This window comes from Pan paniscus, chromosome 5 (assembly GCF_029289425.2).
Source record: "Pan paniscus chromosome 5, NHGRI_mPanPan1-v2.0_pri, whole genome shotgun sequence".
Classification (NCBI taxonomy): Eukaryota; Metazoa; Chordata; class Mammalia; order Primates; family Hominidae; genus Pan; species Pan paniscus.
In genome coordinates this window covers 116,522,215-116,547,509 of record NC_073254.2, presented here as the reverse complement: position 1 = coordinate 116,547,509, position 25,295 = coordinate 116,522,215, and the positions used below count along the sequence as shown (strand labels likewise).

General features: G+C 38.5%; 1 long non-coding RNA gene across 9 annotated transcripts in view; it reads left to right on the top strand.

Moving 5' to 3' along the window:
• Window positions 1–25,295, top strand: part of LOC112440110 (uncharacterized) — a 313,728-nt gene that overhangs the window by 14,503 nt on the left and 273,930 nt on the right. For 5 of the 9 annotated variants that reach the window (XR_004672076.1, XR_003028308.2, XR_008625719.1 and 2 more), the window contains one exon: window positions 17,346–17,460. The exons of the other annotated variants lie outside the window; for them this stretch is intronic. This is a non-coding gene — a long non-coding RNA (uncharacterized LOC112440110). The remainder of the gene's footprint in view (window positions 1–17,345; window positions 17,461–25,295) is intronic. 9 annotated transcript variants of the gene reach the window in all.

Genomic DNA, 25,295 nt, shown 5'->3' with positions numbered 1-25,295 from the left:
ATGAGACAATCATTTTTCAAACAAATCATACATGCAACAATAGATAGGAATATGGCGGGAAAAAGATTCAGTGGTTCTATCTGAGCCCGTGATTCCAATACCAGAGGCAGAATTGAGATTCAAGTCTATAACTGTACCAGGAAAAGTCATAATAAGGGTATAGGGGGTTGATACATTTAACTTCTGTCTATGACAGCTTTCTTTGGATAATTTGGTAGAAAAAACAACATGAAATAAAAACATCTTTAGAAGTCTTAGATGTATTACTAATTATTTATGGGATTGGTTTCAGAAATTTGATACCTTAACATCTTAAAGAAAAAGGAAGGCCAGGTACATTGGCTCAGACCTGTAATCCTAGCACTTTGAGAGAGCAAGGAGTGAAGATTGCTTAAGGCCAGGAGTTCAAGACAAGCCTGGGCAAAATTGTGAGACCCCCCCAACTCTACAAAAAACAAAACAAAACAAAAAACAAAAAACCTAGCTGGATATGGATATGGTAGCACGTGCCTGTAGTCATAGCTACAGGAGGCTAAGGTGGGAGGATTGCTTGAGCCCAAGGGTTCAAGGCTACAGTGAGCCATGATCAGCCCATTGCACTCCAGCCTGGGTGACAGAGTGAGATCTTTTCTTTAAAGAGAGAGAGAGAGACAGAGAGAGAGAGAAATACTCTCAACAGGCAGCATGAAATCATGTTCTAAATCCACACTTCTTTTTTTTCCTGAAGATATTTGTTCAATAACATACGAGCCAAATAATGGAAACTGACATCGTGTGTGTGTGTGTGTGTGTGTGTGTGTGTGTGTGTGTGTGTGTGTGTTGGGGAGGAGCTAGGTATGCAGGAGAACCAACCACCAGAGGAATCTCCTAGTACTTCCTGAATCCCAAAGGTTCTTTGCCTCTAATATCTGACATCCTTCACTTCCTTTCCCTTCTCTTTGCAACCACCAGCAACTTGACTTACGTGTTACCTGGGTTTAGGTACAATGTATTAGTTTTGTTTGTTTGTTTGTTTTGTTTTGTTTTTAGATGGAGTTCTCTGTTGTTGCCCAGGCTGGGGTGCAATGGCGAGATCTCGGCTCACTGCAACCTCCACCTCCCAGATTCAAGCGATTCTCCTGCCTTGGCCTCCTGAGTAGCTGGGATTACAGGCATGTGCCACCACGCCTGGCTAATTTTGTATTTTTAGTAGAGACAGGGTTTCTCCATGTTGATCAGGCTGGTCTCGAACTCCCGACCTCAGGTGAGCTGCCCGCCTTGGCCTCCCAAAGTGCTGGGATTACAGATATGAGCCATCGTGCCCAGCCAATGTCATTAATTTTTATACCGACAGATATACATAGCACAGTGCCTTGAGGTGAAATATTAAATTGCCACTTTATACATGGATTATTACAATTGCTATTTAACTGTTTTGAGGATTCCAGTTTACATTTTATATTTATATTAAAACCATAATTATATTGAATGTAATTCAAGTGATGCCATTTGTGCTTTTAAAATCATTTAAAATGTTTTGTGTGTTCTAAAATGTTAATGACTCTTTAGTGGTCAAATAAATGAAGTTTAGACTCCTAAAAATCTCCTGAAATAGCCCAACCCAATCTATCCCCAAATTAGTGTCCCAATTGCAGCCTAATCTCCTCAGCACCCTTCATGAAGGCTGGCATTCAGCCACATGTCACATTGTTGCCCTTCTGGAAATGTGCCACATTCTTTCAGGGCACGGAATATTTGCAAAGAATGTTTTACCTTTCTGAAATACCCTTTCCTTCTTCTTCAGTCCTGGCAAAGTTAGTTTCTTCCTCTTATTTTTTCATTAGGCTTTATCTACTCTCCTCTTAAACAATGTAAGGATCTTAGAAAACTTTACCCTTTCCACTTAAATAATTTTTAAACTTTATTCCATTATTTTTTACTCCCCAAATTCATTATAAATTTATCCAAAGTTTAACATCTATTTTCCTCTATGTTTTATCTTTCATCTACTATTTCTTTCTTTCTTGGTTTTATTTTTTCATTGTAAAAAACTAAGGTGGACTTGTTAGTAGTTTTTTCTGCAAAAGGCTATTAGTAGTAAAACTATTATAGTCTATATTTGTCCAGCATCAAATCTACCAGAATGGCTAAAATTAAAAAGACTGACAGTAACAAGTATTGATGAGTATGTGAAACACTGCTGGTGGAAACATAAGTAAATACAACAATTTGGAAACATTATTTGGTATTATCAACTAATGCTGAACATAATAAACAGCTTATACCCCTAGGTAAAATCCAACAGAAATGCGTACATATTGTGGCAGGTTGAATAATTGTCCCCCAAGGATGTCCATATCCTAATACTCAGAACCTGTGAATGTTACCTTATATGACAAAATAAAATTTGCAGGTGTGATTAAGTTAAATATGTTGAGATGGGGAGATTATTCTCAATTATCTGAGTGGTCTCAATGTAATCACAGTGATCCTTATAAAAGGGATGCAGGAGAAGTCAGAGTTGGAGAGAAAGCAATCGATGACTGAAGCAAGCATAGCATGTAGTGATGTGGCCACAGTTCAACGAATACTAAGTCTAAAAGCTGGAAGGATCAAGGAACAGACTCCTCCTGGAGACTCCAAAAGAAATCAGCCCTGGCCGGGCGTGGTGGCTCACGCCTGTAATCCCAACACTTTGGGAGGCTGAGGCGGGCGGATCACGAGGTCAGGAGATCGAGGCCATCCTGGCTAACAGGGTGAAACCCCGTCTCTACCAAAAAAATAGAAAAAATTAGCCGGGCACGGTGGCGGGTTCCTGTAATCCCAGCTACTCGGGAGGCTGAGGCAGGAGAATGGCGTGAACCCGGGAGGTGGAGCTTGCAGTGAGCCGAGATCGTGCCACTGCACTCCAGCCTGGGCAACAGAGCGAGATTCCGTCTCAAAAAAAAAAAAAAAAAGAAGAAGAAATCAGCCCTGCTGACACCCTTATTTTAATCCCATGAGCTCCATTTCAGGCTCTGACCTCTAGAATTGTGAGAATGGGGACTTTATTTGCTTTTGTTAATGGTAGGTCCCTATGCCTAGACAGTGTAAGTGCTCAATAAGAATTGTTGAACAACAACAAACTGTGTGAATGAATGAATGAGTGCAAATGTCTTTATTTCACTCTTATTTTGATGGGTAAATTGGCGTGGTATAGAATTCTAGATTGATGGCTATTTTTTCCAGCACTTTAGAGAGTTTTCTGGCTTTTCTTTTATTTTCCCAGCCATTATCTCTTTGAATACTGTGCCTCCTTCATTTTCTCAATTCTTCCCTTTTGTAACTGTTACTGGACTTTCTAGCCATGGTGTCTTTAAATCTGTCCTTCATTTTATCCATCTGTTTATTTCCTCTTGTTGCTCTCTGGATATTTTGTTCAGATCACATCCAGTTCATTTATAGTTTTGTTTAACTCATCCACACAAAGTGCACAAGTCACAAGGGTGAATCTCAACAAAGTATTACAAAGTAAACACATGCTGTAACTAGGTCAATAAATAAAATTCTGTCATTGCCAAGAAGCTCCCTCATGCCATCTTCCAATCACTATGGCTTTCTTCCTATCTAGAGGTAATCATTCCTTTAATATTTCCATTAGAGGAATCTACCAGCAATGTCAGTGGGTCTACTGACAACAGATGCTATTGTTGTGGTCTGCAAATATCCTAGTTTGACTTTATTCCTCAAAGACATTTTCATTGACTATAGAATTTTAGATTGGCAGTTACTTTCTTTTGGTACTTTGAAAATACATTTCGGTGTCTTCTGGCTTCGTAGTTTTTATTGAAAAGGCAATTATGATTCTGATTATGATTCCCATCAAGGTAGTCTCTTTTCCTTCCCTATAGATGATCTTATGATTTTCTCATTTTTCTTTGTTTTTCATTGATTTCACTATAATATGCTATGTGTAGCTTTCTTTGTATATATCCTTTTTTGGGATTCCTAATACTATCTGAATCTGCAGCTTAATCTCTTTTTCCAGTTGTGAAAAATCCATAGCCATACTCTCTTCAACTATCTTTCTGCTCCATTTTTCTCTCCTTTTCTTCTGGGACTCCACTTACACATTTGTTGGAACTTTTAATTGTATCCCCGATGTCTTTCCTATGTAATTTTCTCTATTTTTCCTTCTTTTTGTCTCTTTATACTTCATCCTGGGTATTTTCTTCTGACCAATTTACCAGGTGATTTATTCTTTTTTCATCTATGACTAATTTACTGTTAACCCATATATTGAGTATTTTTTCAGTAATTGCATTTTTTCATATCTAGAATTTTCATTGGATTGTTCTTTACATTTTTAGCTATCTGACAATATTTTAAATTATGTCTTTTATTTCCTTGACTATATTAACATCTATTTCTAATAACTTTATAATTTTGAATTTTCTCTTGTCTGTTTCTGATATCTGTTTTTCTCTTGGTTGTGATCATGTTGTCTTGTCTCCTTGTTATTCTAATTATTTTTTAATATAAACTACCCATTTTATACAAAGTAGTAGAGATAATTTAAGTGTGTAATATCTTCCACCAAAGAGGATTTATATATTTTTTTCTAGTAGGTGGCTAGTAATTCCAGATCACCTTGATATAATCAAGGCTTATAAAAGCCCACTTAAAAAATCATAAACACTGATTTCTAGAGTGTATTTCTTTGTGGTCTCAAAGCCCCAGATGTTTGCCACTTGCATGTCCTAGGCAGGCAATGAACTCCAATTTTTGTTCCCTTGGCACCATGAATCTGTTCAAAGTTTTGCAAAGCTCCTGATTCTCTCAGGTGCCTCTTCTGGTATGAGCGTGGACAGAAAAAAAAATGGCACCAGTTGCAGAACTCTTCTGTCTTTTTCATTTTCTCCCCTAAATATCTTGATCTTTTAATTCACCCCTGCCTCTTTAATGTTCAAATGACATAGAACAGATTTTAAAAAAATATTTTGTAAGTATTAATAGTTGCTCTGAGCCTGAAGCTTGATCTGATTTACTTTGTTTGCAATTACTGGAAGTCAGGAGCAATTGCAAGATATTCACAGCTATAAGTTCTATTCTATTATTTTAAAAATTTTCTTCTTTTTTTAATAGATTCTTCTTCTTTTATTATGTCTTGGTTTCTTTCGTAGGTCTTCTATTTTTATTCTAAAGATAGCTACTTTATACTGTCTGGTCAATATTTATGTTATTGGAGGTCAGAGGATATAATCCTATTGTTTATTGTGGGTTTTTAAAAAAGGAGCTCTAAATGCACATATTAGTTCTATCCCTTAATTTTTTATGGCCTTAAGCAATTTGCTTGCATTTTTTAAGGCTTAATTTTCCTCATCTCTCTGAAATGGAAACTGTGTTAAATATAATTTTCATAGTTAACTGTGTGACATAGTTTTTTTTAACCTGTTGTTTTAGTATAAATGGTAAAGAATCTTGGATTAATTTTTTTCTACCAGAAAATGAATTAAAATATAAATATCTTACAGGATATGAAACTTGGTATTTTGGAGCTCTCTGTAATCACAGTTATTCATTACAGCATTATCTTGACAGCTAGTACACCCATCTCTACTGATAGAGAAACATGGAGATTTCTGTTTCCAGCAACATAAAAAACTAGATCACCTACTGTGAGATGTGCTATATATAATTCAACAAATTCTTTAAATTCACAAGGGAATTCCCTATTGTCTGAAAATTTTTAAAAATAAGGAATTTGGTATGGTAAGCTAATACCAGACTTGTGACTGCATGACAGTATTGTATGATGCCAAGAGACTTGTGTTTTCATGTTTCAGTAATACCTTGTGCCTACCTAAGGTGGTTTATATAGTCAGTTCCTTCAAAGGGATTTTTTTTATAGAGTCTTGCTCTGTCACCAGGTTGGAGTGCAGTGGCATGATCTTGGCTCACTGCAACCTCTGACTCCCTGGTTCAAGTAATTCTCCTGCCTCAGCCTCCCAAGTAGCTGGGATTATAGGCATGCACTACCATGCCCAGCTAATTTTTGTATTTTTGGTAGAAACAGGGTTTCACCATGTTGGCCAGGATGGTCTCAATCTCCTGACCTTGTGATCTGCCCGCCTTGGCTTCCCAAAGTGCTGGATTACAGGCGTGTCCCACTGTGCCCAGCCCAAACGGATATTTTCACAGTGAAAAGACAAACCAGGAAAAAAAGAAGTCTACCCACCAGCAAAGACACATGACAAAGTTATTTGTTTGTTGTTGGCCCTGACTCTAGGTAGGACAAATATAATGTATTTCTTAAGAGTTCCTAGATATAGCCCTGGCTTATATGGAATTGTTATTTGTATTTTTATACTCATAAATCTAAAAATTAATTTAATGTGATCATGAGTATTTGGCAGAAGAGAATAAAATTACTCTTTAGAAATATCTACATTTAACTCAGACTCCCTCAATATTTCCATACATTTAGATTAACTGAACTCTAAATTCCAAACTATAAAACTGATGAAACAAGATATCATGAGTGAGAAATAGCATGAAAAACAAATAGTAGAGTTAGAAATGCTGCATGGCATTATTGTTTGCTTTACTTTGTGTTGTTTTTTAAAGACAAAATAGACTGAAGCATGATTATAGGTCAAGAGGAACACATATTTGATAAGGAAGAGCCTGGGGAATAATTGATGGGAATCTTGGAGTAGACTAGAAGAGAGAGGATCAGGAGTAGAGACTGGAGGGAGACGACCCATTCATTCCTGGAGGAAGGGAAGCTGAAATTGAAATGTTAAATTAAAAATGGACAGGAACGATCTCCATTCCAAGACGGCTGAATAAGAACAGCTCTGGTCTGCAGCTCCCAGTGTGATTGACACAGAAGACAGGTGATTTCTGCATTTCCAATGGAAGCACCTGGTTCATCTCACTGGGACTGGTTGGACAATGGGTGCAGCCCATGGAGGGTGAGCCAAAGCAGGTTGGGGTGTCACCTCACCTGGGAGGTGCAAGGGGTCGGGGGATTCCCCTTTCATAGCCAAGGGAAGCGGTGACAGACTGTTCCTGGAAAAACTGGACACTCCCACCCAAATACTGCACTTTTCCCATGATCTTAGCAACTGGCAGACCAGGAGATTCCCTCCCGTGCCTGGCTTGGGGGGTACCGCCCCCATGGAACCTTGCTCACTGTCAGCGCAGCAGTCTGAGATCGACCTGCAAGGCAGTAGCCTGCTGGCGGGAGGGGTGTCTGCCATTGCTGAGGCTTGACTAGGTAAACAAAGCTGCCAGGAAGTTCAAACTGGGTGGAGCCCACCGCAGCTCAGCAATGCCTACTGCCTCTGTAGACTCCACATCTGTGGGCAGGGCATAGCTGAACAAAAGGCAGCAGAAGCTTCTGCAGACTTAAACGTCCCTGTCTGACAGTTCTGAAGAGAGCAGTAGTTATTCCAGCAGGGCATTTGAGCTCTGAGAATGGACAGAGTGCCTCCTCAAGTGGGTCCCTGACCCTGTGTAGCCTAACTGGGAGACATCTCCCAGTAGGGGCCAACAGATATCTCATACAGACAGGTGCCCCTCTGGGAAGAAGCTTCCAGAGGAAGGATGAGGCAGAAATATTTGCTGTTCTGTAATATTTGCTGTTCTGCACCCTCTGCTGGTGATACCCAGGCAAACAGGATCTGGAGTGGAGCTCCAGCAAACTCCAGCAGGGACAAGCAGGTCCCTGCAGCTGAGGGACCTGACTGTTAGAAGGAAAACTAACAAACAGAAAGTAATAGCATCAACATCAATAAAAAGGACATCCACACCAAAACCCCATCTGTAGGTCACCAACATCGAAGACCAAAGGTAGATAAAACCACAAAGATGGGGAGAAAGCAGAGCAGAAAAACTGAAAATTCCAAAAACAGAGCACATCTTCTCCTCCAAAGGATCACAGCTCCTCACCAGCAATGGAACAAAGCTGGACAGAGAATGACTTTGACGAGTTGACAGAAGTAGGCTTCAGAAGGTTGGAATAACAAACTTCTCCAAGCTAAAGGAGCATGTTCTAACCCATTGCAAGGAAGCTAAAAACCTTGAAAAAAAGTTAGGTGAATGGCTAACTAGAATAAACAGTGTAGAGAAGACCTTAAATGACCTGATGGAGCTGAAAACCATGGCACAAGAACTTCGTGACACATGCACAAACTTCAATAGCTGATTCCATCAAGTGGAAGAAAGGATATCAGTGACTGAAAATCAAATTAATGACATAAAGCAAGACGACAAGATTAGAGAAAAAAGAGTAAAAAGAAACAAACAAATCCTCCAAGAAATATGGGGCCATGTGAAAAGACCAAATCTATGTTTGATTGTTGTACCTGAAAGTGACGGGGAGAAAGGAACCAAGTTGGAAAACACTCTTGAGGATATTATCCAGGAGAACTTCTCCAACTAGCAAGGCAGACCAACATTCAAATTCAGAAAATACAGAGAACACCACAAAGATACTCCTTGAGATGAGCAGTCCCAAGACACATAATCATCAGATTCACCAAGATTGAAATCAAGGAATAAATGTTAAGGGCAGCCAGAGAGAAAGGTCAGGTTACCCACAAATGGAAGCCCATCAGACTAACAGTGGAACTCTTGGCAGAAGCTTTATAAGCCAGAAGAGAGTGGAGGCCAATATTCAACATTCTTAAGCAAAAGAATTTTCAACCCAGTATTTCATATCCAGCCAAACTAAGCTTCATAAGTGAAGGAGAAATAAAATCCTTTACCGACAAGCGAATGCTGACAGATTTTGTCACCACCAGGCCTGCCTTACAAGAGCTCCTGAAGGAAGCACTAAACATGGAAAGGAACAACTGGTACCAGCCACTGCAAAAACATGCCAAATTATAGAGACCATTAATTCTATGAAGAAATTGCATGAATTAATGGGCAAAATAACCAGCTAACGTCATAATGACAAGATCAAATTCACACATAACAATATTAACCTTAAATGTAAATGGGCTAAATGCCACAAGTACAAGACACAGACTGGCAAATTGGATAAAGAGTCAAGACCCATCAGTGTGTTGTATTCAGGAGACTCATCTCACATGCAGAGACACACACAGGCTCAAAATAAAGGGATGGAGGAAGATCTACCAAGCAAATGGAAAGCAAAAAAAAGCAGGGGTTGCAAACCTAGTCTCTGATAAACCAGACTTTAAACCAACAAAGATCAATAGAGACAATGAAGGCCATTACATAATGGTAAAGGGATCAATTCAACAAGAAGAGCTAACTATCCTAAATATATATGCACCCAATACAGGAGCACCCAGATTCATAAAGCAAGTCCTTAGAGACCTACAAAGAGACTTAGACTCCCACACAATAATAATGGGAGACTTTAACACCCTACTGTCAATATTAGAAAAATCAACGAGACAGAAGGTTAACAAGGATATACAGGACTTGTACTCAACTCTGCACCAAGTGGACCTAATAGACATCTACAGAACTCTCCACACCAAAATCAACAGAATATACATTCTTCTCAGCACCACATCACACTTATTCTAAAATTGACCACATAATCGGAAGTAAAGCACTCCTCAGCAAATGTAAAAGAACAGAAACCACAACAAACTGTGTCTCAGACCACAGTGCAATCAAATTAGAATTCAGGATTAAGAAACTCATTCAAAACCGCTCAACTACATGGAAACTGAGCAACCTGCCCCTGAATGACTACTGGGTACATAAAAAAATGAAGGCAGGAATAAAGAAGTTCTTTGAAACAAATGAGAACAAAGACAAAATGTACCAGAATCTCTGGGACACATTTAAAGCAGTGTGTAGAGGGAAACTTATAGCACTAAATGCCCACAAGAGAAAGCAGAAAAGATCTAAAATCAACACCCTAACATTACAATTAAAAGAGCTAGAGACGCAAGAGCAAACAAATTCAAAAGCTAGCAGAAGGCAAGACATAACTAAGATCAGAGCAGAACTGAAAGAGACACAAAAAACCCTTCAAAAAATCAATGAATCCAGGAGCTGTTTTTTGAAAAGATCAACAGAATTGATAGACTGCTAGCAAGACTAATGAAGAAGAAAAGAAAGAAGAATCAAATAGGCACAATAAAAAATAATAAAGTGGATAACACCACCGATCCCACAAAAATGCAAACTACCATCAGAGAATACTGTAAACACCTCTACGCAAATAAACTAGAAAATCTAGAAGAAATGGATAAATTCCTGGACACATACACCCTCCCAAGGATAAACCAGGAAGAAGCTGAATCTCTGAATAGACCAATAACAGCCTCTGAAATTGAGGCAATAATTAATAGCCTACCAATGAAAAAAAGGCCAGGACCAGATGAATTCTACCAGAGGTACAAAGAGGAGCTGGTACCATTCCTTCTGAAACTATTCTAATAGGAAAGAGGGAATCCTCCCTAATTCGTTTTATGAGGCCGGCATCATCCTGATACCAAAACCTGGCAGAGACACAACAAAAAAACAATTTTAGACCAATATCCCTGATGAACATCGATGAAAAAATCCTCAATAAAATACTGGCAAACCGAATCCAGCAGCACGTCAAAAAGCTTATCCACCACGATCAACTTGGCTTCATCCCTGGGATACAAGGCTGGTTCAACATACACAAATCAATAAACGTAATTCATCACATAAACAGAACCAGTGAAGAAAACCACATGATTATCTCAATAGATGACGAAAAGGCTTTCAACAAAATTCAACAGCCCTTCATACTAAAAACTCTCAATAAACTAGGTATTGATTGAACATATCTCAAAATAATAAGAGCTATTTATAACAAACACACAGCCAATATCATACTGAATGGGCAAAAGTTGGAAGCATTCCCTTTGAAAACTGCTATAAGACAAGGATGCCCTCTCTTACCACTCCTATTCAACATAGTGTTGGAAGTTCTGGCCAGGGTAATCAGGCAAGAGAAAGAAATAAATGGTATTCAGTTAGGAAATGAGGAAGTCAAATTGTCCCTGTTTGCAGATGACATGATTGTATACTTAGAAAACCCCATTGTCTCAGCCCAAAATCTCCTTAAGCTGATAAGCAACTTCAGCAAAGTCTCAGGATACAAAATCAATGTGCAAAAATCACAAGCATTCCTATACACCAATAACAGACAAACAGAGAGTGAAATCATGAGTGAACTCCCATTCACCATTGCTTCAAAGAGAATAAAATACCTAGGAATCCAACTTATAAGGGATGTGAAGGACCTCTTCAAGGACAACTACAAACCACTGTTCAATGAAATAAAAGAGGACTCAAACAAATGGAAGAACATTCCATGCTCATGGATAGGAAGAATCAATATCGTGAAAATGGCCATACTGCCTAAGGTAATTTATAGATTCAATGTCACCCCCATCAAGCTACCAATGACTTTCTTCACAGAATTGGAAAAAATTACTTTAAAGTTCATATGGAACCAAAAAAAGCCTGCATTGCCAAGACAATACTAAGCCAAAAGAACAAAGCTGGAGGCATCACGCTACCTGACTTCAAACTATACTACAAGGCTATAGCAACCAAAACAGCATGGTACTGGTACCAAAACAGAGATATAGACCAGTGGAACAGAACAGAGGCCTCAGAAATAATAATACACATCTACAACCATCTGATCTTTGACGAACCTGACAAAAACAAGAAATGGGGAAATGATTTCCTATTTAACAAATGGTGCTGGGAAAACTGGCTAGCCATATGTAGAAAGCTGAAACTGGATCCCTTTTTTACACCTTATACAAAAATTAATTCAAGATGGATTAAAGACTTTAATGTTGAACCTAAAACCATAAAAACCCTAGAAGATAACCTAGGCAATACCATTCAGGACATAGGCATGGGCAAAAACTTCATGACTAAAACACCAAAAGCAATGGCAACAAAAGCCAAGATAGACAAATGGGATCTAATTAACCTAAAGAGCTTCTGCACAGCAAAAGAAACTACCATCAGAGTGAAGAGGCCACCTATAGAATGGCAGAAAATTTTTGCAATCTACCCATCCAACAAAGGGCTAATATCCAGAATCTACAAAGAACTTAAACAAATTTACAAGAAAAAAACAAACAACCTCATCAAAAAGTGGGCAAAGGATATGAACAGACACTTCTCAAAAGAAGACATTTATGAAGCCAACAAACGTGAAAAAATGCTCATCATCAGAGAAATGCAAATCAAAACCACAGTGGAATACCATCTCACACCGGTTAGAATGAAGATCATTAAAAAGTCAGGAAACAACAGATGCTGGAGGGGATGTGGAGAAATAGGAATGCTTTTGCACTGTTGGTGGGAGTGTTAATTAGTTCAATCATTGTGAAAGACAGTGTGGTGATTCCTCAAGGATCTAGAACTAGAAATACCATTTGACCCAGCGATCCTATTACTGGGTATAAACCCAAAGGAGTATAAATCATGCTGCCATAAAGACACATGCACACGTATGTTTATTGCAGCACTACTCACAATAGCAAAGACTTGGAACCAACCCAAATGTCCATCAGTGATAGACTGGGTTAAGAAATTGTGGCATATATACCCCATGGAATACTATGCAGCCAAAAAAAGGATGAGTTCGTGTCCTTTGTAGGATGAAGTTGGAAACCATCATTCTCAGCAAACTATCACAAGGACAGAAAACAAACACTGCATGTTCTCACTCATAGGTGGGAATTGAACATTGAGAACACGTGGGCACAGGGAGGGGAACATCACACACTGGGGCCTGTCAGGGAGGGGGACTAGGGGAGAGATAGCATTAGGAGAAATACCTCATGTAAATGATGAGTTGATGGGTGCAGCAAACCAGCATGGCACATATATAACTACGTAACAAACCTGCAAGTTCTGCACATGTACCCTGGAACTTAAAGTATAATTTAAAAAATGGACAATGATTTGAAAGACTCTTGGCCAAATTTTCTATTTATTTATTTATTTTATGTTTTAACTTCTATTTTAGGATTGGGGGTTCATGTAAAGTTTTGTCACATAGGTAAACATGTGTCACAAAGTTTTGTTGTACATATGATTTCATCACCAAGCTATTAAGCCCAGTACCCAATAGTTATCTTTTCTGCTCCTCTACCTTTTCCCACCCTCCTCCCTTCTGATAGACCCCAGTGTCTGTTCCTTCTTTGTGTTCCTAAGTTCTTATCATTTAGCTTCCATTTATAAGTGAGAACATGAGGTATTTGGCTTTCTGTTCCTGTGTTAGTTTGCTAAGGATAACATCCTCCAGCTCCATCCAGGTTCCTGAAAAAAACATAATGTCATTCTTTTCCATGACTGCATAGTTTTCCATGACTGCATAGTATTCCATGGCGTATATGGGATAGTATACATATACACCATGTATATGCATATATCTTTTCTTTAATCTGTCATTGATGGGCATTTAGGTTGATACCATGTCTCTGCTATGTGTATAGTGCTGCAATGAACATTCGTGTGCATGTATCTTTATGGTAGAATAATTTGTGTTTGTCTGGATATCTTCCCAGTGATGGGATTGCTGGGACAAATGGTAGTTCTCCTTTCTCAATGTATTAGGTAGTGTGAAGGAAGTGAGAGTGGCTAGTTTAATTGGAAGCTTGAGGACATGGGTAAAAGTTTGCATTCTCCGTGGAGAATCTAAAAGAGATAGAGAAGAAAGGAATCTCAGGAATTCTTCATTCTGTATGTAGAATCAAAGGAAGATTAAACAAGAAAAAGTAGGACAGCTGATCAGTGTTGAGAGCACAAGTATGGACATGAAAATTTGAATGATTTTCATTCTGTGAGGTTGTGTGGCATTTCCTGTCAACTCTGGAAAGATGGAGAAGCTGTAAAATCCATAATTATAACTGAAGGCATATTTAGAGCAAGAGCAAATATGTAACTGAAACTGTTATGTCAAGAAAAAGATGAAATTTCATTTAATATTCAGAGTTTAAGAAAGAATGAATTGCACATGAGAATTCTGAAAGCATTTGTTGAAGTTGAAATGATTAAAATTTTTTAAGTTTTCATGCCAGAAAGAATAAACATTAGCTGTCAAAAAATTCATTTAAATGGATAAACACTGAGCAAATGAACTCTTCCTGGATTTTTTACTTACTACCTGATTAAATTGATTGGCAAAAAATTTAAATTGTTTTTCTTTTTCTCTAAATCTATATGTCAAAGTAAGAAACCCAAAACAATCAACCTTGTAACTCTTTTAAGCAAAATATTCAGAAATTTTTTAGGTGCCAGCCATGTTGAATTTGAGATCCTGACAGCCAAAGAGCAAGTGCATATATGCATTTTAAGTGGTTTCCTATATCATTATTTCAATGCCACTGCAATCATTCACTGTGTTAGGTGCTCCAATCATTTATTGATCTTCTGGTAACTAGCATAGCAGCTGCAACAAAAGCCCTACCATGTTTCTGTCTAGAATCTCTGCTGCCCCACAGCACCTGCTGTGTACCCCTCAGGGGGAGTTTATAAAGAACATTAGATAACATAGAGGCTTGTTTAGCTTAGTTGCTGCATTTAGTTTTGGTATTGAGGAGTTCATATATTGCCAATACTTTCGTTTTGTTATTTTATTATTGTTATTTTTATTATTGTTTATTGTTATTTTATTATTGTGGTGTTTGTTTCAAACGACTGAATGTTAGAATGAAGTATATTTTAGGCCTGACTAAAATGTTATCAGGGCCAGGAAATTTGGTGAGATTTCTTTCAACAAAAATCTCTTAGGCTCATTAGTGCAACTCAATTCTAGGAAGCTCAAGAAAGCTACTAGTTTCAACTCATCCAGTTGCCAGATGCTAATCTCTTGATAGCATGCTGCTTCAGCATTCATTCATCTATCGCTTGCTTTGGTTTCTGCCTTAGAAAAAGACAGGACCGAATGCAGAGAAACTGAAAATCAAACAAACATACTCTCTGAGAATATAGTTAAAGGAAATAAGGTTTTTATTTATGAATGCGGCAAAGGTTACTGTTTCTTACAAAATGATAGTGACATAAAATAAAAACAATGACTCTGAAAAGAATGCAAAATAATCTGTCTAATCTTGTTCAGTAGAAGGCATAACTTGTGAAAACTGCCTGATATAATATGGTGTTGCTGTACAGGGATACCTTGTCTTACTGCACTTTGCTTTATTGTGCTTCATAGATATTGCATTTTTTACAAATTGAAGGTTTGTGCCAACTGTGTTTTGAGTAAGTCTGTTGGCACCATTTTTTCAAGAGCAGATGCTCACTTTATGTCTCTGTGTCATGTTTTGGTAATTCTCACAATATTTCAAACTTTTTCATTATTGTTATACCTGTTACAGTGATCTGTGATCAGTGATCTTTGATGTTACTATTGACTTCATTTGGGGGCATTACAAACCACATCCATATAGGATGTCAAACTTAATCAATGAATATTCTATGTGTTCTGACTGTTCCATTGACTGGCCATTCCCCCATCTCTTTCCTTTTTTGGTGGGCCTCTATTTCCTGAGACACAAGAATGTTAAAGTTAGACCAGTTAATAACCTTACAATGGCCTCTAAGTGTTCAAGTGAAAGAAAGGGTCACAAATCTGTCACTTTAAACCAAAAACTAGAAGTGATTAAGCTTAGTGAGCAAAGCATGTCAAAAGCTGAGATAGGCTGGAAGCTAGGCCTTTTATGCCAAACAGTGAGCCAAATTGTGAATGCGAAGACAGAGTTCTTGAAAGAAATTAAAAGTGCCACTTCAGTGAACACGTGAATGGTAAGAAAGCAAAAGAGGCTTATTGCTGATATGGAGAAAGTTTTAGTGGCCTGGGTAGAAAATCAAACCAGCCACAACATTCCCTTAAGCCAAAGCCAAATCCAGAGCAAGTCCCTAATTCTCTTCAATTCTGTAAAGCTTCAGAGAGTTGAGGAAGTGGCAGAAGAGAATTTTGAAGCTGGCAGAGGTGAGGTCCATGGGGTTTAAGAAGAGAAGCCATCTCCATAACATAAGAAGTTCCAATGCTGGTATAGAAGCTGCAGTAAGTTATTCAGAAGAACTAGCTAAGCTAATCAATGCAATTGGCTACACTTAACAGCAGATTTCCAATGTAGGCAAAACAGCCTTCTATTGGATGAAGATGCCATTTAGGATTTTCATAGCTAGAGAGGAGAACTCAATGTCTGGCTTTAAAGCTTCAAAGGACACACTGTTTTTCAGGGCAAATGCAGCTAGTGACTTGAAGTTGAAGCCAATGCCCATTTAGTATTTCAAAAATCCTAGGGTGTCTCTCAGAATGTTTGAGTGAAAAAAAAAGAAAAATAATCCCAGTGCCCTTAAAAATTATGTTAAATCTGCTCTGACTGTTCCCTATAAATGAAAAAGCAAAGCCTGTATGACAGCACATCTGCTTACAGCATGGCTTACTGAACATCTAAATATTTTATGTCCACTGTTGAGACATACTGCCCAGAAAAATTTCTTTCAAAATATTTCTGCTCATTGACAATGCATATGGTCACCCAAGAGTTCTGATAAAATTGTAGAAGATTAATATTGTTTTTGTGCCTGCTATCACAATGTGTAACCAATGAGACAAGAAGTAATTTTGATTATTTTTAAAGAAATGAAATCTTGTTATGGTTCCCAGGCTGGAGTCGAACTCCTGGCCTTAAATGATTCTTCCACCTTGGCCTTCTGTGTAGCTGGTATTGTAGGCATGCACCACCATGCTTGACTTTCAAATCTCATTATTTAAGAAGGATATTTTGTAAGGCTATAGCTGCCATAGCTAGTGATTCCTCTGATGAATTTGGGCAAAGTAAGTTGAAAACCTTCTGAAAATAATTTACCATTCTAGATGCCATTTGTGATTCATGGGAGGAGGTCAAAATATTAACATTGACAGGAGTTTGGAAGAAGTTGATTCCAACCTTTATGAATGACTTTGTGGGGTTCAGGATTTCAGCAGACAAAGTAACTGCAGATGTGGAAATAGCAAGAGAACCAAAATTAGAAGAGAAGCCTGAAGATATGACTGAATTGCTACAATTTCATGATAAACTTTAATGGATGATGAGTTGCTTTCTATGGATGAGCAAAGAAAGTGGTTTCTTGAGATGGAATCTACTCCTGGTGAAGATGCTATAAACATTGTTGAAGTGATAACAAACAATTTAGAATATTCGATAAACTTCATTGATAAAGCAGTGGCAGGGTTTGAGAGGATTTACTCTAATATTGAAAGAATTTCTATTGCGGGTCAAATGCTATCAAGCAGTATCACTTGCTACAGAGGAATCTTTCATTAAAGGAAGAGTCAATTGATAAAACAAACTTTATTGTTGGCTTATTTTCAGAAATTTCCACAGCCACCCCAACCTTCAGCAACTATCACCCTGATCAGTGAGCAACCATCAACATTGAAGCAAGACCCTCCACCAGCTAAAAGATTATGACTTGCTGCAGGCTAAGGTGATCATTAGCAATTTTTAGCAATAAAGTATTTTTAAATTAAGGTATCTACATTGTATTTTTGTTGGAATGCTATTGCACATTTAATAGACTACAGTATAAGGTACATAGAAATTTCATATGCACTGGAAAACCAAAAAAATTGGTATGATCTCTCTACTGTGATGTTGTCTTTATTGTGGTGATCTGAAACCAAACCTGCAATATCTTTGAGGTATCCCTGCCTTGTTCATGTTAGAACGTTCATAGATATATCAGGCCTAACTTAGCATCACAACTAGAACTCAGTATTGTCAATGGTTTACGTCATTTCTGCATTTAGTGGAGACTTAAGCATTCATCCAAATCATAAATTTTTTTCTCTCTCTCTTTTTTTTTTTGGTATGTTTACAGTCTGGAAGGTATTGAAATATCTAAAGAATAATGAAAAACTAGAATTGGGTGAGGCCAACACTCTCATGGTCATTTCTTTCCTGTGTTATTACTTTCTGTGATACCATCCAGCACAAAATAGTATTTATCTATTTTTAATGACATCCAGGGGATAAGATACCTCTTGGCCACTTGGACCAATGCTTAGGAGACTTCTCTGAAAAGAAGTGTTTCATATGTAGTGTGAATCATTTGTGTTGCTCTTTGAGTTCTTGTGAATAAATTCGGAATTAGTTGAGCACCTGCTATGTGCAGTACCCAGGGTGAGGGCCATGAAAGGCAAAACAATATTTACAAAGTGTCTCTATCCTTATTAAATGTAAGTAAGAAGGAAAATATATAAATATTCAAGTAGTTAATTAAAATACAAGGAATATGATAAATATTAATTTGTTAACAAAGAAAATAAATGCAGTATGAGACTCTAGAAACCATAGACAACTGTGAGATGGGGCGATTAGAGAAAACTTCAAAGAGAACATAACACTTTCATTGAACCTGGAATTATGGTTAGGGTTTGGGCTGAAAGAGAAAAAATGAGAGAAGAAAATTGAGCAACAGTGCTGTGTGATAGCAAATCTCTACATTGTGCTCAAAAACAAAGGGCAGACAACACCAATTCGGCAGAGGATTTGAGTGGGCATGCACCAGGGCCTAAGACAGGAAAGGCAGGATGGGCAAGGCTTATGAGAGGCAATAAATGCAGGTTAGGTTGTTTTGAGTATTACTAGGAAATCACTGGGTGTGGTTAAGGGGAAAAGTAACATGGTGTAAGTATTTTATGAAAATTAATCTGGCTATAAAGTACTGCCTGGTTTGGAAAGGAGAAGATTCCTTTTATGTTGCCTTTAGTATATCCAGAGAAGGATTTGAATAAAGCAGAGCTATATGAGAGTAAAAGAATAAGTACATTTACTATAGTTTACTTTTATAAAGCAGGTAAGGTAACGCTAATATTATTAATTGTATTATTAGGTAATTACATTAGTTGTAATATTCAGTGAGAATGTTAAATGTTGTCGAGTATCCGTGAATTTTTACCTAAAAATTTATGTGGCCCTAGTTATGATATTTTAGTAATCATACAGTTATATCTTCTAACAGCCTAGTAGTCAGTCTGGATGAACCGTACTGGGTACCCAGGAGAAAGCACACAGAATTTAAAAGTCTGTCATTGACTTGAATTTATTAGCTCTTCTTTGTTCATAAGAAATGGAAATATTCTATAAAAACCTATTTTTAATAAAAATTAATAATGCCTCTGTAGAGGCATTTAACTCTACATTTCACTCTGGCTATGGGCTTATTTCAACTTTCTTTATAATAAAGTGGAGGTACATCTTTATCTTTTTTTGTGTGAAAGATTTATGTAACTCAGGCACCAAAATATCTAGAGCACCTGCACGACTAGAAACTTTATAGTGCTAATTGGCAATATGGTACACAGCCAGATAAGCACATCAGATGAAACTCTTAAAAACAAATATTGAGGCTGGCAAGATGGCCAAATAGGAACAGCTTCAGTCTGCAGCTCCCAGCAAGATCAACTAAGAAGGTGGGTGATATTTGCATTTCCAACTGAGGTACCTGGTTCATCTCATTGGGACTGGTTAGGCAGTGGGTGCAGCCCACGGTGGGCGAGCTGAAGCAAGGTGGGGTGTCGCCTCACCTGGGAAGTGTAAGGGGTCAGGGAACTCTCTCCTCTAGCCAAGGGAAGCCTTGAGAGACTGTGCTGTGAGGAATAATGCATTCCAGCCTAGATACTATGCTTTTCCCACGGTCTTTGCAACCTGCAGACCAGGAGATTCCTTGAGGTGCCTACACCACCAGGGCCCTGGGTTTCAAGCACAGAACTGGGCAGTCATTTGGGCAGACACTGAACTAGCTGCAAAAGTTTTTCCCATACCCCAGTTGTACCTGGAATACCAGTGAGACAGAACCGCCCACTCCCCTGGAAAGGGGGCTGAAGCCAGAGAACCAAGTGGTCTAGCTCAGTGGATCCCACCCCCACAGAGCCCAGCAAGCTAAGATCCACTGGCTTGAAATTCTTGCTGCCAGCACAGCAGTCTGAAGTCAACCTGGGACACTCAAGCTTGGTGAGGGGAGGGGCATCCACCATTACTGAGGCTTGAATAGGCGATTTTCCCCTCAAAATGCTGCTGGGAAGTTCAAACTGGGCGGAGCCTACCACAGCTTGGCAAAGCCACTGTGGCCAGACTTCCTTTCTAGATTCCTCCTCTCTGGGAAGGGCATCTCTGAAAGAAAGGCAGCAGCCCCAGTCAGGGGCTTATAGATAAAACTCCCATCTCCCTGGGACAGAGCACCTGGGGGAAGGGGTGGCTGTGGGCACAGCTTCAGCCGACTTAAACGGTCCTGCCTTCCGGCTCTGAAGAGAGCAGTGGGTCTCCCAGCACAGTGCTCCAGCTCTGTTAAGGGACGGGGTGTCTCCTCAAGTGAGTCCCTAACTCCTGTGACTCCTGACTGGGAGACACCTCTCAGTAAGAGTCGACAGACACTTCACACAGGAGAGCTCCAGCTGGCATCTGGCAGGTGCCCCTCTGGGATGAAGCTTCCAGAGAAAGGAACAGGCAGCAATCTTTGCTGTTCTGCAGCCTCTGCCAGTGATATCCAGGGAAACAGGGTCTGAAGTGGACCTCCAGCAAACTCCAGCAGACCTGCATAACAGGGGCCTGGCTGTTAGAAGGAAAACTAACAAACAGAAAGGAATAGTATCAACATCAACAAAAACCAAAACAGCATGGTACTGGAACCAAAGCAGAGCTATAGACCAATGGAACAGAACAGAGCCCTCAGAAATAATACCACACATCTACAACCATCTGATCTTTGACAAACCTGACAAAAACAAGAAATGGGGAAAGGATTCCCTATTTAATAAATGGTGCTGGGAAAACTGGCTAGCCATATGTAGAAAGCTGAAACTGGGTCCCTCCCTTACACTTTATACAAAAATTATTTCAAGATGGATTAAATACTTAAATATTAGACCTAAAACCATAAAAACCCTAGAAGAAAACCTAGGCAATACCATTCAGGACATAGGTATGGGCAAGGACTTCATGTCTAAAACACCAAAAGCAATGGCAACAGAAGCCAAAATTGACAAATGGGATCTAATTAAACTAAAGAGCTTCTGCACAGCAAAAGAAACTATCATCAGAGTGAACAGGCAACCTACAGAATGGGAGAAAATGTTTGCAATCTACTCATCTGACAAAGGGCTAGTATCCAGAATCTCTAAAGAACTCAAAGAAATTTACAAGAAAAAAACAAACAACCCCATCAAAAAGTGGGCAAAGGATATGAACAGACACTTCTCAAAAGAAGACATTTATGCAGCCAACAGACACATGAAAAAATGCTCGTCATCACTGGCCATCAGAGAAATGCAAATCAAAACCACATTGAGATACCATCTCACACCAGTTAGAATGGCGATCACTAAAAAGTCAGGAAACAACAGGTGCTGGAGAGGATGTGGAGAAATAGGAACACTTTTACACTGTTGGTGGGACTGTAAACTAGTTCAACCATTGTAGAAGACAGTGTGGTGATTCCTCAAGGATCTAGAACATAGAAATGCCATTTGACCCAACCATCCCATTACTGGATATATACCCAAAGGATTATAAATCATGCTGCTATAAAGACACATGTACATATATGTTTATTGCGGCACTATTCACAATAGCAAAGACTTGGAACCAACCCAAATGTCCACCAATGATAGACTGGATTAAGAAAATGTGGCACATATACACCATGGAATACTATGCAGCCATAAAAAAGGATGAGTTCTTGTACTTTGTAGGGACATGGATGAAGCTGGAAACCATCATTCTCAGCAAACTATTGCAAGGACAAAAAACCAAACACCACAGGTTCTCTCACTCATAGGTAGGAATTGAACAATGACAACACTTGGACACAGGAAGGGGAACATCACACACTGGGCCTGCAGTGGGGTGGGGGAAGGGGGGGAGGGATAGCATTAGGAGATATACCTAATGTAAATGACAAGTTAATGGGTGCAGCACACCAACATGGCACATGTATACATACGTAACGAACCTGCACGTTGTGCACATGTACTCTAGAACTTAGAGTATAATAATAAAAATAAAAAATCAAAAAAAGAAAAGCTTAAGCTTCAAACATTCTTAGGAAGTGTGGGGAAAAATATATGTATACATTCTAACTTTCTAATGCAGCACAGAATAGATACATAAGCAAAATAGTTGTTTTCATAATAAAGAAGATTGAATGCCAAAAAAAAAAAAAAAGAACATACGCACCAAAATCCCATCCGAAGGTCACCAACATCAAAGACTAAATGTAGGTAAATCCACAAAGGTGAGGAAAAACCAGCATAAAAAGGCTGAAAATTCCAAAAACCAGAATGCCTCTTCTCCTCCAAAGGATCACAACTCCTTGCCATCAAGGGAACAAAACTGGACAGAGAATGAGTTTAACAAATTGACAGAAGTAGGCTTCAGAAGGTGAGTAATAACAAACTCCTCCGAGTTAAAGGAGGATGTTCTAGCCCAATGCAACAAAGCTAAGAACCTTGAAAAAAGGTTAGACAAATTGCTAGCTAGAATAACCAGTTTACAGAAGAATATAAATGACTTGATGGAGCTGAAAAACAGCACGAGAACTTCGTGAAGCATACACAAGTATCAATAGCTGAATTGATCAAGTGGAAGAAAGGATATGAGATATTGAAGATCAACTTAATGATATAAAGCATGAAGCCAAGATTAGAGAAAAAAGAATGAAAAGGAATGAACAAAGCCTCCAAGAAATATGGGACTATGTGAAAAGACCAAATCTACATTTGATAGGTGTACCTGAAAGTGACAGGGAGAATGGAACCAAGTTGGAAAATACTCTTCAGGATATTATCCAGGAGAACTTCCCCAACCTAGCAAGGCAGGCCAACGTTCAAATTCAGGAAATACAGAGAACACCACAAAGATACTCCTCAAGAAGAGCAACCCCAAGGCACATAATCTTCAGATTCACCAAGATTGAAAGCAAGGAAAAAATGTTAAGGGCAAACAGAGAGAAAGGTCAGGTTACCCACAAAGGGAAGCCCATCAAACTAACAGTGGATCTCTCTGCAGAAACCCTACAAGCCAAAAGAAGAGTGGGGGCCAATGTTCAACATTCTTAATGAAAAGAATTTTCAACCCAGAATTTCATATCTAGCCAAACTAAGCTTCATAAGCGAAAGAGAAATAAAATCCTTACTGACACGTAAATGCTGAGAGATTTTGTCAACACTAGGCCTGCCTTACATGAGCTCCTGAAGGAAGCACTAAATATGGAAAGGAACAACGGGTACCAGCCGCTGCAAAAACATACAAAATTGTAAAGACCATTGACACTATGAAGAAACTGTATCAACTAACGGGCAAAATAACCAGTTAGCATCGTAATGACAGGATCAAATTCCTATGCAACTATATTAACCTTAAATGTAAATGGGCTAAATGCCCCAATTAAAAAACACAGACTGGCAAATTGGATACAGAGTCAAGACCCATCTGTGTGCTGTATTTAGGAGACCATCTCACATGCAAAGACACACATAAGCTCAAAATAAAGGCATGGAGGAATATTTCCCAAGCAAATGGAAAGCAAAAAGAAGCAGGGGTTGCAATCCTAGTCTCTGGTAAAACAGACTTCAAAAAAACAAAGACCAAAAAAGACAAAGAAGGGCATTACATAATGGTAAAGAGATCAACACCACAAGAAGAGCTAGCTATCCTAAATATATATGCACCCAATAGAAGAGCATCCAGATTCATAAAGCAAGTTCTTGAAGACCTTCAAAGAAACTTAGACTCCCACACAATAATAGTGGGAGAGTTTAACACCCCATTGTCAATATTAGACAGATCAATGGGACAGAAAATTTAAAAAGATATTCAGGACTTAAACTCAGCTCTGGACCAAGCAGACCTAATAGACATCTACAGAACCCTCCACCCCAAATCAACAGAATATACATTCTTCTCAGCATTACATTGCACTTATTCTAAAATTGACCTCATAATTGGAAGTAAAACACTCCTCAGCAAATGCAAAAAAAAAAAAAAACAAATCAAAGCAAAGTCTCTTAGACCACAGTGCAGTCAAATTAGCACTCAGGATTAAAAAACTCACTCAAAATCACACAACTACAGGGACACTGAACAACCTGCTCCTGAATGACTACTGGGTACATAACAAAATGAAGGCAGAAATAAAGATGTTCTTTGAAACCAATGAGAACAAAGACACAACGTACCAGAATCTCTGGGACACAGCTAAAGCAGTGTTTAGAGGAAAATTTATAGCACTAAATGCCTGCAGGAGAAAGTGGGAAAGATCTAAAATCGACACCCTAATATCACAATTAAAAGAACTAGAGAAGCAAGAGCAAACAAGTTCAAAAGATAGCAGAAGACAAGAAATAATTAAGATCAGAGCAGAACTGAAGGAGATAGAGACATGAAAAACCCTTCAAAAAATCAGTGAATCCAGAAGCTGGTTTTTTAAAAAGATTAACAACATAGACCACTAGCCAGACTAATAAAGAAGAAAAGAGAAGAATCAAATAGACACAAGAAAAAATGATAAAGGGGATATCACCACTGATCCCACAGAAATAAAAACTACCATCAGAGAATACTATAAACACCTCTAAGCAAATAAACTAGAAAATCTAGAAGAAATAGATAAATTCCTAGACACATACGCCCTCCCAAGACTAAACCAGGAAGAAGTCGAATCCCTGAATAGACCAATAACAATTTCTTAAATTGAGGCAGTAATTAATAGCCTACTAACCAAAAAAAACACACACACACCCAGGACCAGACAGATTCACAGCTGAATTCTACCAGAGGTACAAAGAGGAGCTGGTGCCATTGCTTCTGAAACTATTCCAAACAATACAAAAAGAGGGACTCATCCCTAACTCATTTTATGAGGCCAGCATCATTCTGATAACAAAACCTGGCAGAGACACACCAAAAAAAGAAAATTTCAGGCCAATATCCTTGATAAACATCGATGCGAAAATCCTCAATAAAATACTGGGAAACTGAATCCAGCAGCACATCAAAAAACTTATCCACCACAATCAAGTCAGCTTCATCTCTGGGATGCAAGGCTGTTTCAACATACACAAATCAATAAACATAATCCATCACATAAACAGAACCAATGACAAAACCACATGATTATCTCAATAGATGCAGAAAAGGCCTTTAACAAAATTCAACACCCCTGCATGCTAAAAACTCTCAATAAACTAGGTGTTGATGGAATGTATCTCAAAATAATAAGAGCTATTTATGACAAACCCACAGCCAATATCATACTGAATGCGC